Source organism: Gorilla gorilla, chromosome 17, assembly GCF_029281585.2.
Source record: "Gorilla gorilla gorilla isolate KB3781 chromosome 17, NHGRI_mGorGor1-v2.1_pri, whole genome shotgun sequence".
Lineage (NCBI taxonomy): Eukaryota > Metazoa > Chordata > Mammalia > Primates > Hominidae > Gorilla > Gorilla gorilla.
In genome coordinates, this window is record NC_073241.2 from 96,998,210 (window position 1) to 97,011,761 (window position 13,552).

Below are 13,552 nucleotides of genomic sequence, written 5' to 3' on the forward strand. Positions count from 1 at the left end.
AAAAACTTCTTATTAACCCGTGATTATATACCAGACACCATACTAAACTCTGAGGCACATTAGTTAAAGCCTCTGTGTACAAAGAATTAGCATTAAAAGAAGAATCAGATAAATAATAAATGGGAAAATGATTTAGTTTATTGAGAAAAAGGAGTGTTTCTATCCCCCAAAATATATTAAGGCTGAGACTTCAAAGCATGAATAAAGGTAATCAGGAGTGGGAGTTTGAGACTCTGAAGGAATACAAGTGCAAGGGTTTAGAGGTTTAAGAAGGAATAAACATCTTTAAGTTAGTTGGTGCATAGAATTCAGAGAATGATGGGAACATATAGGATGAAAAACATGGCTTCCTTTTATAGTTCTTGGCAGGATTGGATATAATATATAAAAATATTAACCATATAATAAGAACTGATATATAATTAATATAGTCATTATATAATCTATTGCCACAAAATCAGAGTTTAAGCTAGAATTTCTTATATAACTTTAGAAAATCTATATAAATAATGAGCACTTAAACTCACTTTAATTTGGTCTTGTGACTACAAACCAACATAAATTTGCTTAATATTATTCATCTATAATTAACTAAAATAACCATTTAAACTCACTTCCCACTTGGAGTCAGCTTCTTACAAACTAAAAAGGATGAATGAATATAAAACTGAGGAATTCCAATCACTCATTTTACTAATATGTGAATAAAATAATTAAATAGTTTTTATGAACTTCTTAGAACAAATGGCATTATAATTTTCATTTATATAAAAAAGGATGATTGAACCACCAATTAATTCCATTTAAGCAAACACACAAATATGCAATTGCTACTGGAACTAAATGAAATACAGCCAATCTGAAATTTTTAAGTGCTTATTTTTAAAAAATGCAATATAAATGAATAAAACTGTGAGCTTCTTTCCTATACAACTGATTGTACTTTCTAATCTATGTTCATTTTTGTAGCACAGCCCAGGGCTCATAGATATGGATTAATTTGCTTATTTTTAAGAAGTACTTTTATTGACTCTCAGTGGAAACATATTTGACAATTCCGTTTTGCATTGTAACATCCCTTCTGTTTTTTAATTTGCCAACAAAACTCTTAAAAACAAAACAAAATACTCCTCACAGTAGTTCTAACATGTTGGAGGTATTTATAAAGCTATTGATCTTTTAAAATTTCTCCCCATAAAGTGATTCACTTTTATACATCCTTGCAAAAAAAGACATTTTTACAATTAATGTTATTGCCAACAAAGCATCGATACTAGCTTAGGCTTTTATAATAGTTACAACTGAGATTACATGTTCTTAAAATAAAGAATTTCAGAAAGAAAATGGATTATTAGACCAGAATCTATTTCTAGTTGTAAACTAAAAAGTATATGAGTGAATTTAAGAAGGCATTTAAGTTGAAATTACTATGAATGGCTGATTTTACATCTCAAAAAGTTTAGTTGGCTTAACTTTACATTGAAGTGAAATAAATAATAAAATAAAAAATATATTATTGACAGCATAAATTATTAAAGTACTAAGCCTGAGAGAGACCAAAGATATACAAAATAATACTATTTTATAAAAACTGTATTCTGTAAACATGAGTAAAGCAGAACTTTCAGAAATTAACCTACTTCCAAAAACATCAGCATTGAAAGCTGTCATCTTCCAGGCAAGAAGGAAATTTAGAGCAAAAATATTTCTATGAGAGCAATACTGATTAAAATCTTAACTGAAGCAATTGACCTCTGCAAGAAATATTGCCGAGTAAAAAGAACAATCAGTTTGATATATAAAATTGTTTTAACTCCAAAAAATAAATATAAACAGAATATATATACATACACATACACACATATAAAATGAATATGTATATATATTCATAGATGCATTTATATGTAAAAGAAATGCAAATCAGGGTGATGAATAATTTGAGGCACCAAACATGGCTGTATGTGATTTATATAAATTTGTTGTTTTAGATCTTTTTGCATGAATTTTTTTAAACTTTTTGTCTGGAAATAATTTCAAAGTTATAGAAAATTTGCAAAAATAGGAATAGTCTAAGAACTTGTAATTTTTATGGCCCAGAGTAAGTAAACCAAGAAAAAAAATAAGAAAAAAAGTAGACAAAGTAGGTGGCCCATAGTAAGAAAATGTAGGAAAAGAAAGAAGCGGGGTCGGGGGAGAAAGAATCGAAAGAAAGATCATTCATGAGAGACATATCTAGAAGTGCGAAATTCATCTTTTGCCTCGAAGTGGAAAACTAGAAAACAAAATTAACTCTTTTTCTTTTAAACTATACTTCACTTTTGGGCCTTGGTTGCCACTTCAGTAAAGATTTTTATCTTGACTTAGACACACTCATAGAGATAGTAAACCTGTCAATGGTCCTCCTGCAAAGGCTCTGGCTGTAGAAACATTGAGCCAATTTGTTTATAACAAACCTGCCCCTCCTACCAAGACTTACTGCTCCAGCTTTCCTATATACAGCTGACATTGGCTACGTGGGTTTGTGTTTTAGCACTTTCAGTTGCTCATTTCCATTTAAATTAATTTCTCTTAAGATAAAAACATGGACAAAAGAGTTAACATAAATGTTAGGAATTAATTATGGATTTATAAAATTATTCCTAAATCCTTAAGGAGCAATTTAATATACTGGTATTGCCTGGGAGTTTTCTGGAATGAAGTTATCACAGTCCTTTCCTCAGACAAAGGTGTATTATAATTTGCAGTCTAAAGAGGTCCTCAGTTGATTCTTATTTAAGTTGGAGAAGTAATGCTCAGGGAAGATCAGGCAGTACCCGGGGAAAAATCCTTGTTCAACCCTGGAACATGGAAGGTATCTCCTTATTCCTCAGGTTCTTTTAGGTTCAGAATGGGAGGGTGAACCAAAGTTTGAGTCCTGACAGTAATTTCATGCCCAGGTCCTCAGTGTGAAACCCTGTACCGTGAACCACAGACAGATGAGGGGTTTCACTAAACGTAAGAACAGTTATTATTTACCTCATAATGCAAGGTAGTGATCAGTATTGTTTTATAGCCTCTTTGCTGGAGTATAACTGTAATCCTTTCTATAATGAACGAAAGGGATTATGGAGGTTGCCCTATTTTTTCTCTATGGAATCTTTGAGGCTTCTTATTTGTTGATTTTGTTTTATTTTCCTTTTGAAATTAATTAATTAATTGGTATCAATGAAATAGGAATGTGAGAAATAGTCTGGTAAGAATTACTTGGCTGATTGGGCACAGAGAAATGAATGCATACTCAAATAAACATGTACATAGATGTATTCCTAAATTTCACACATAGGTAATTAACTCATTTTATTTATCAATTACTTTTTAAACCTTCATTTAGGTGTACAGACCTGCTATCTTACTCTGGTCATATGGGTCTATAAAGTTGACATACACAATTAGCAAAGCAGAAGTAGATGATATTCCCTTAGAGTGAGCTGATTCTCAATTCTTTCTTTGCTAACTTTGATGTGCTTGTCAGGCATCCAAGTTGACATGGTTTGGCTGTGTCCCCACCCAAATCTTATCTTGAATTGTAGCTCCCATAATTCCCATGTGTTGTGGGAGGGACCTGGTGGAAGATAATTGAATCATGGAGGAAGTTTCCCCCATACAGTTCTCTTGGTGGTGGATAAGTCTTATGAGGTCTGATGGTTTTATATAGGGTTTACCCTTTCACTTGGCTCTCATTCTCTCTTGCCTGCTGCCATGTAAGACATGACTTTTGCCTTCCATCATGATTGTGAGACTTCCCCAGCCACATGGAAATGTGTTCCGTTAAACCTCTTTTTCTTGATAAATTATCCAGTCTCATGTATGTCTTTATCAGCAGTGTGAAAATGGACTAATACAGAAGTAGACAATGGATTTCTTGAGGATAGAGGCTGTGTTCACTGTCCTTTTGTGTGTGTATGTGTGTGTGTATGTGTGTATGTGTGCATACTCTCTATATTAAGAGTACTCTCTGTAGTGTGTAGAACCTAGGAAAAATTCAGATTGTATGCTTTCTTGTCTTCACTATTCCTGATATTTTTGGAAAGATTATACTGAACTAAAACAGGTGTCAAAGACAGGTTTGAAGACAAATAAAGCCAGTTAAAAACAACTAGGAGGAGGGGGATTAAGACAAGGCCGTTCGTGAAGTTCACTTGCTTTTTGTCAGGGAGGATGGTGTTTGCGGTATAGAGCAAATTCAAGCTAAGATTCAGATACAACTGTTCCCTTTCATTTCATAAATGCCAGCAACTCAAGATCCTGCAGTATTCGGGGAGTAGAACAATAGGACTGATTTATCATATTCCAGCGTCTTTAATACCTGCTGCCTTGAAGTGAATAATTGTAGTTTGAAGAGATAATGTGTGTGCTTGCTTTAGCAATTCCAGTTGGTTATTTCTGTTTAACTTAATTTCTCCGAAGATAAAAACATGGACAAAAGGAATTGACATAAATGTTCAGAATTAATTATGGATTTATAAAATCATTTTTAAATCTCTAAAGAGCAATTCAATATGCTCATTTGTACTAAAAGACAGGTAATTTTTCATTTGACATATTTGTTGGGATTTTGCATACTTGTGCTCCAGGGAGTACATTTATCATAAAAGAAGGTATAGTGGTAATCCCTGGATTAGTGTGACATGACAGCCCTGGGGTTTTCAATGGAGTCAATAAAGAGTTCTTCATTTCCCTGCCTGAGTAATGAACTCATTATTAAATAAGGAATGACAACAACAACAATAATAACAAAAATCGTCAAAAGATAGAAAATGAAAATTATAACTCATAACTTGTAATGACTAAGATAGAAAATGTTACTTGAGGCAGAGTAGATATTCAAAATATTTAACAATCCTGTGGCAAAGTCTGAGAGCATTCAAAATGGTAGCATCCAAGCATAACAATTGTAAGGCCATATGAGCATAATATCAGCCCTGAGTGGGTTGGACAGAATGACCTTGGTCTCTCTTATCCACAAAATAAGTCACATTAAGACAAACCACTTAAAGAAAAGGTTACAAAGCAGTTACGTCTCACCGAATTATGTCTTGATCTTTGTAAAACTAGCTGAAAAAAACAAATTAATCCTCCTGGGATGTTCAATACTATAGAGAAATTAACTCCACCCACTCACGAAGGAGGACTTTGATTAACTAACCAGGTAACAAATGTCACATCAATGGGAGGAATAAAGGCTGAGACACGATACAGGCTGAGTTTAGACAGGCTTAGTAAACAACTCTCCTAGAGGAAGAAATATCAAGAGAGGAAGGGAAACATTCCTTACTATAAATATCTCATCTTTAATGCCGTAACATATCCATTGCATGGATAAAACAAATAGAAAAGCTAGAGGAAAACTAAGTCAAAGAAATGAAATATTGACCCATAATTACACTTGGCACGCTAAGTTCATCTGACATTTATTTTAAATGAACAAAAAATACTCTAGAAAAAAAAACAGGCTTTGCATTTACTATCCTCAGAAATGTACAATTTTTATCAATAATTACAATACCTGGAAATGTTATGTAGCTATGGATAGCTATGTAGCTATGGAAATGTAGATAGCTATGGATATACACATAGAATTTTATAACTAACATGTAAAATATACAATGTTCTTGTATAAGTAAGCTCCTGCTTTCTTTTGCATCAACATAGAAAGACCACTTTATATTATCCATACTTTTAACAATCAAGTTACTTGTATCTTTAAAATGTTTTAATGACTTAGTGAAGGTCATCCAGCTAATATGAGGCAGAGTCAGGACTAGAAGACACAAGTCCTGTTACCAATAAATTTCAATACCTATAGGATATTTCATATGAGTCAGGTCCTGTACTGAGGGCTTTATGTTGTTTATTACCCAGTTGGACATACTGGTGTTCTTCTCTACCTTCTAGATTTTGCAAATTCTAGCACTTTTTAATCTAGTTTCTAAATGTTGATTGACATGTCAGTCTCTTTATTAAGGGTACTGACTCTGCATGTCCGTTCATGTATGCTAGCACCAAGAAGTGTGCCTATGGCCACAGAAAAGCAGACTAGTCATATATGATTAAGGTGAGCAAATGTCACAGTTTTCTCAGACAGTTCAAATCCATGCCTGTTATTTCAACTTTGTTTGCATTTGCCTTGCTTTCAAAAGTGTTCCTGCTTTGGTGTAAATCACTTGACCATCCCAGTAATTAATGTGAGTGTGTGGCTGGTTTATGAAGGATTCCTGGAAGGAAGGCTAAGGCATATTGGAGTCACTATCAGGAAGAACCTTGTAGGTCATGCTAAGGAATTTAGACTTGTCTGTAGTTAATAGAAAACCACCAAGAAGCTGAGGATAATTTTTAAAAATCATATTGGAAGGTAGTTACAAATTCTGCCTGGATCAAAAGCACGCACTGTTCTATATGCTTGGTCATATTATCTAAACATTGCTGTATATTTTAGGCTATATCAATGGATGTATCAACTTAAAAGCATTAAAAACTATATCTTCCAGAATACGCTAAAAGTTAGCAAAATTTATCCTCAGTAATTTCTTTTTTTTTCATTTTGTGCTGCCAAGTATCCACATAAACAGATAAGAAATCTTATTAGAAGTATACCATGCTTTTGGAGGCTTAATATATATTAATCCATGGTGCCATTTAAAAGTATTAACTTCACTAATGCGTATTTACTGTGAAAAAAATACGTAAAGTGGACGCCAAATGGACACCTTTGAGTTACCTAGAAAATTCCCTTGCTGAGAAAAGAAGTGTTACTTCTCTGGACTATATCAATTTGTGAACTTTTTAAAAAGGTTAGGTTTGACAGACAGAGTCCCTCTGAAGAAGGAAAAAACTGCTCTAGTGAGAAAGCAGCAAATAGCTGAAGTCGAGAGAAAGGTAACAGTCCACTAAACAGAAAGCCAGAACCTTTACTCCAATATCAGCATGAGTCTGATCTCCCAAAGGAAAATTATATTGCAAACTCTCTAAAAATATAAAAGAAGTAATTTCAAAGTCTTTAGCTAAATGATAATTAAAATGTAAACATACAGTATCAAATGCTGATGAATATTGTTTCCATGGAAAATGTGTTAGAAAGATGATGGAGCGAATGAGTCTTCTAATTTTTTTGGATAAGTTGTATGATAGTGTTTACTAATTTAATTGAAGGCATTTACAATTGACAAATTATCCAATATTTATCTTATTTTATTAGAAAACACGAACATAAAAAGGGAACATTATAATTTAGTTGGTGGACATTACATTGCATATAAGCTTTTACAAAATGTATTAATTCCTGTTACTAATTATGTTTCATAGGAATAGCATCTATTTTCAATTAACAGAATCTATTTCAGAGGAAAAATTTTGTGATACACAGATGTTTTCTGTATATTAACTGTCAACCAGATATCATTGCCAATGTAAGTGACACACATAGTATTGTCTTTCTTTTCTTTCCTCCTTCCTTCCTTCCTTCCTTCCTTCCTTCCTTCCTTCCTTCCTTCCTTCCTCTTTCTTTCTCCTCCCCCTTCCCTTCCCTCCTTTTTCCTCCCCTCCCTTCTCTTTCCCTTTCTTTTATCTGGAGGTCAGTGGTACAATCACAGCTCACTGAACCCTCAATCTCCTGGGCTCAAGCCATCCTCCCACCTCAGTCTCCCAAGTAGCTGGGACCACAGGTGCATACCACCATGCCTGGCTAATTGTTTAATTTTTGGTAGAAACAGGGTCTTGCCATGTTACCCAGGCTGGTCTTGAACTCCTGACCTCAAGCACTCCTCTCACCTTGGCCTCTCAAACTGCTGGGATGACAGGTGTGAGCCACTGTACCTGGCCTGTGTTTTACAACATTCTAAAAAATCTACATGTGGGCCACTTGCATAATGATTAGAACCCAAAATTAATTCCACTAATTACATTTGCCTTTGAAACCATGAACTATGATTGGAATTACGTATTTTATACCTCTTAACCCATCAACCAAGTCAAATCAACTGCTTTGTTTTTAAAGATAATATATCTAAAACACTCATTTAGCTCAAAGGTAGGTATAAAAAGAAAAGAAAAAAGACATTTGGGGCATGCAAATACATGCGCATCAGTATGCTAATAGTCTAGAAATGACAATCATTATTTAGTTTTATAAAAAAACAGAAGCACAGATTATTTATTCAATGTATGTGTGTATGTTTATATGTACAGACAATTCTTGTTATAGGTGATGTGTATGTTCTGCAAAGTTGCCACTGTTAACTGTTGCAGTGAACTATGATCATGCCAGTGCACTCCAGCCTGGGCAACAGCACAAGACTCTGTCTCAAAAAAAAAATAATAATAACTCTCTTGGTCCCTCATCTCCTTTCAGAAACTCCTTTGCTTCTCTGCTACCATTCATTGCAGAACTTCCTTGGGTTATAGTTTTAAAATATTTCCTCCCTTTCTGTATGCTCTCTCTTCACTTTGTTTATTGCTTCCTTTGATGTGCAGAAGCTTTTTAGTTTGATTTAATCCCATTTGTCTATTTTTGCTTTTGTTGCCAGTGCTTTTGAGGTCATATAAAAAAATTATTGCACAGACCAATGTCATGAAGGTTTTCCCTTTTTGAAAAATCTAGTAGTTTCATGGTTGTGAGATGTAAACTGAAGTTTTAAATTCATTTTGAATTGATTTTTGTATACAGTGAGAGATGGAGTCTGAAAACTCATAACTCTGTGAGGTAATGCATTTGTTTATTAGCTGGACTTAATCTTTCCATAAGATATATTTACTTGAAAACATTACTTTGTACAAGATAAATAGGTACGATTTTACCTGTCAATTAGAAAAAAAATAAAAGTGGATTAGACTCACTGTTTCCAATTTCTCTATCACTTTCTCTTTAGATTATTAGATCACTAAAGAGAAAATGATCGCTTTAATAAGTTTTTGCCCCTACCATTTCATTAAAACTAATCTTGACAAGACCCACAATGACTTCCCCCTTGCTAAGTCAAATGATTTGTTCCCAGTCCTTATCTTATTTGACTTGTAAGTAGCATTTAAAACCATGAAACTCTCTCCTCTAAGAAATTATTTCTTAATCTGCATTTTCAAATACCATAGTTTAGTTGTTTTTTTTCCTATATATACATTTATCTGAGTCTTCTTTGCTTTTTCCTCCCTTAGCTATGTTCACTAAACATCGGAATTTCCCAAGCGTACCTTATTTCCCATATACACTTTCTCTGTATATTATTTCATCCAATCTCATGGCTTTAATGTATATGCCAACGACTGCTAAATTTTTCATGGCTGAGCCCTCTCTCTTGAACTCCAAGCTCAAATATTCTCAACATCCCTACTTGGATGTTATAAGTGGCATGCCAATTTTTTTTAATTGAATTAATCTCCCAATCCTCTGTTTCCTCTTTAAGACCAGATGCTTAGTCTAAAGCCAAAGGTATTTTCATTCTCTTGTCTTTATTATCAAAAGAACAATCTTGCAACTTTTCTCTTCCTCCACTGCCACCATTCTGTGCTAAGCTAGAATGACCTCTTGTTTATTTTAATAGCTACTATCCCTGTCTCCTTTTTACTTTCCTATTGTCCATTCTCAATACTTAAGCTAGAGTGATCTTTTTTAAAACATACCAGACCCTGTCACTCCTCTGCTCACAGCCCTCCCACGGTTGTTCATCTCATTAAAAGTAAAAGTGAACTCTCTGGGATGGCTCGTAAAGCCCAGCATTCCTGAACCTTCATAAATTCCTGAGTCATTTGCTACTATTCATCCCCTTGCTCACTGCATTCGAGCTACATGAGACGTTCCTCTCTCTCTCTCTCTCTTTTCTTCATTGTTGTTGTTGTTTTTTGAGATGGAGTCTTGCTCTGTCACCCAGGCTGGAGTACAGTGGTGGGATCTTGGCTCACTGCAACCTCTTTCTCCTGGGTTCAAGCAATTCTCCTACCTCAGCCTCCTGAGTAGCTGGGATTACAGGTGTACACCACTACATCTGTCTAATTTTTGTATTTTTACTAGAGACAGGGTTTCACCATCTCGGCCAGGCTGGTCTTGAACTCCTGGCCTTGTGATCCACCCGCTTCGGCCTCCCAAAGTGCTGGGATTACAGGCGTGAGCCACCATGCTCACACACTTTTTTCTCTCCAATGCATAGATTTTTTTTTTTCCCAGATAAATTGCATGCCATCTGCTCCGTCATTTTCTTCAGGTCTTTCCGCTCAAGTTACCACTTCAATAAAACTTCATTTACCCACCACTTTACAATGGAAAAACAAAACATCTACACTTTCTATAGTTCTTCCTGCTTTATAGTTGTCAACTGAAATTATCATCACCTGAAATATATCATAATCACTTATTTACTTCATTGGCAACCTGCTGACTTCAACAGAGTATAAGCTCCATGAGGTCAGAGATTTCTGTTTTGTTCTCTGCTATATGTACAGCACTTAGTAAACATGTATTGGATGAATGAATGAAAAGTAGTTGTTAAAATGATGGTGCCTTTCATAGTGGAGAGCACTTTGGAATGGAGGAAATAAAGCAAATCTCACTTTAGAAATTATTTTGTTGAACAATTTGTGAACATACTGGCAAATATTCACATTACAGTAAAAATGGGTCTGGCTATAAGTAACTGCCTCTGATCTAGCTCAGTGCTCAGTGGAATTGAAAATGTGTACTATGACCTTAGTCACATCTCTATTCTTTCCCCAGAGCAGCTATTCTTAATTTATGCTAGTGCTATTCACTCATGTCTCCTAAATCACCTCACTCTCAGTAGGTGATTGGGATTTAACTTCAAAAAGAAAACAGTCATTAAAAGTGAAAACACTCAATTTTGTAAAATCCCAACCTCCAAAATTAGCGATCCAAATTCATCTTTTCTGTTTTTCATTTCACAGTGCCTTCTCCTCTATTACTTTACCTAATAGAGGATCAGGAAGAAAGTCTTTTCTCTGATCAGCAGGCTGTAAGTATGAAAGGCCATATCTCCTGGTAATCTGAAGCTCTGTCTCAAAAAGGAGCTGGTTTGAAACATTGAAATCAACAGGGAGTTTGAAAAATATAGACAATAAATGTTGGCTCCCTAATACAATGCATGAGGTAGGTGCTATTATTTGCACTGTTTACAAACTTGCAAATTTAGACGGAGAGTCCTTAAGTAACCTGCTAGTAAGTTGTTGAGCCAAAGTTTGAACCCAGGCAGTCTGGCTCTAGAGTACATGTTTTTTTTTTTTTTTTTTTTGAGACAGAGTCTCTGTCGCCCAGGCTGGAGTGCAGTGGCGCGATCTTGGCTCACTGCAAGCTCCGCCTCCCGGGTTCACGCCATTCTCCTGCCTCAGCCTCTCCGAGTAGCTGGGACTGCAGGCGCCCACAACCACGCCCGGCTAAATTTTTGTATTTTTAGTAGAGACAGGGTTTCACCGTGGTCTCGATCTCCTGACCTCGTGATCCGCCCGCCTCGGCCTCCCTAAGTGCTGGGATTACAAGCGTGAGCCACCGCGCCCGGCCTAGAGTACACGTTTTTAACTGTCATACCACACTGCAGAATTTATGCTACAAGGTCATGAACGAGTTGCCATGCCGGTTTATATATTGGTGCTTCATAATTCTGGAATGTGAACCATCTTTAAGTCAGAGCATATCAATATGGAATAACCATTAAGTTTCTGAGATATTATACTAATTTACCCTCTTCTGGGAATCAAGAGACTTCACTGAAAGGCAGAAACCAAAGCTAAATTTGTAGAATAATTTCAGAATCCTAGATTATGGCTATTAGCATCCAGCAATTCAACTCTGATTTGACAGCAGGAGCCATCCCTTGGGGCCAGGACTAAATAAACCCAATAAGATGTTTTTCATTCAAATAGTCCTACCTTCTTAACTGTAATCATTTTCTTCAGCTACATCTTGCCACAGATGCAGCAATCCTTACTTTGTTTTATCTTTTGGGCAGAGCAGACACTGAACATCATTTCAATATAGCTTGCAGTTTAAACACAGTACAATTCATACTTACGCAATCTCATTTAATCTGTGTCTATGCCCTCGTTTCTCCTGGCCACACCATTTCAATATAGTTGGGACTAGGTAGCTTTTCCTGCCTATAATCGTAAAAAGCACAGGATCCTTTGCAAAGTGATGAGTAAGGTGTTCAAGCTATTGAAGTTTCTCAGTGTTTCACTATTAAACTTTATCCCTGTGCTTTAAGGAAAGCTGATAGCTCTCTGGCTGTCATAAGGACAATGTATATAATAACCTCTTTTGCTTCCCCTGGGAGAGTCATGTTTTTCTTTCCCTCTGTAAAGACTATCATACAATATTATAATTTTATACATTTAAAATTTTACTACAAAATTATGAGTTCTTTTATTGCATAGATCTGTGAACATGATAAAGGCAGAATAATAGTCTATAAAATTCAGGAAAAAGCTTTTGGATACTAAATAGTCTAAACATTGATATACTTACAGTCACTTAAGTCAGCACTGCATTTTGCCAGAGTAGATAAAGTTGAGCTTATCTACATAGATTCAATAACAATTGTTTTTCAAAATAGTTAACTTCTCCTGCTTTTCACTTATAAGCATATTTTTATTATAGTAATCTTTCCAAGTAGTTAATCTCTCTAAAGAAATCATTAAGTGAATCCACACAATATTGTGAATTCAAATGTGATTTTAAAAAATTGTTATGTCAGTATCCTCTCTTTACCTGTTTAGTGTAATGCTGGGCTGATTTCTACTCGAGAATCCTTGATGTGAGAATTGTTTGCTCAGTTTCTTTTATATCTTTAGCTCTCTTGCTCTCTCTCTCTCTCTCTCTCTCTCTCTCTCTCTCTGTGTGTGTGTGTAGCTGCTATAGAAGGGAACTGGAAATCAAGATGATTTTTATTACCACCATTACCTCTCATTTGTCTTTTGAAAGGGTTTCCATTACAAGTCAGTTTGACAAGTATTTATTGAGAAATTATTATGTAGTTTCTGTGTTCAAAGCACAGTTCAAAGCACTGTGTTCAATAACACATTGTGGTATGAACTGAATTGTGTTCCCCAATCCTGAATTCATATGTGGAAGCCTAATCCTCAGTGTGATAATAACTGGGGTTCAGGCCTTTGGGAGGTAATTAGGTTTAGATTAGGTCATGAGGATGGATGGGTCCATCATGATGGGACTGTAGTGCCCTTACAAGAAGACACAGCAGGAAGGTTGTTTGCTCTGTCCCCACCGTATGAGGACACAGCAAGAAGGCTGCTGTCCACAGGCCAGGAAAAGAGGCTGTACAAGGTACCTAATTGGCCAGCACCTTGGTCTCAGACTTCCCAGATCCCAGAACTGTGAGAAACAAATTTCTGTTGTGTAAGGCCCCAAGTCTATGGTTTTTGTTGTGGCAGCCTGAGCAGACTAATACAGGTGGGACACAACATGGGGTGTAATCTACCTCTGTTCTCAAGGAGCTCATTGGAGCTGTAAGATAAGTGAAAAACATAATAGTATAGGGTTTAAAAATATATAGATAAGATG